The sequence below is a fragment of the Cynara cardunculus genome (genome assembly GCF_001531365.2).
Source record: "Cynara cardunculus var. scolymus isolate 2C chromosome LG 5, CcrdV1, whole genome shotgun sequence".
Lineage (NCBI taxonomy): Eukaryota > Viridiplantae > Streptophyta > Magnoliopsida > Asterales > Asteraceae > Cynara > Cynara cardunculus.
Window position 1 is genome coordinate 27,396,354 of NC_037532.1, and position 356 is coordinate 27,396,709.

The window sequence follows — 356 nt, forward strand, 5'->3', positions numbered from 1 at the left end:
ATGTTTGACCTTTTATCACCTTTTAAGAACATTTTAGACCAAAAATATAAGATAGATGTAGAATGAATACATAAAAGACATAAAAATAGGAGTATTGAACAACAAATAACTTTCAAAATTAAGAGATATCAGTTGCATTTAATTTGTATTATATATGTACGTACGTACGTACGTATGCATGCATGCATGCATGTATGTATGTATGTATGTATGTATGTGTATGTGTGTGCGTATATATATATATATATATATATATATATATAATTTTTGATTTGTTAAAACAAATTATGTGAAAAACATACATTAATTTACAATTCAAAATAACCATTACATATAGTATGATAAAAATGAAATTG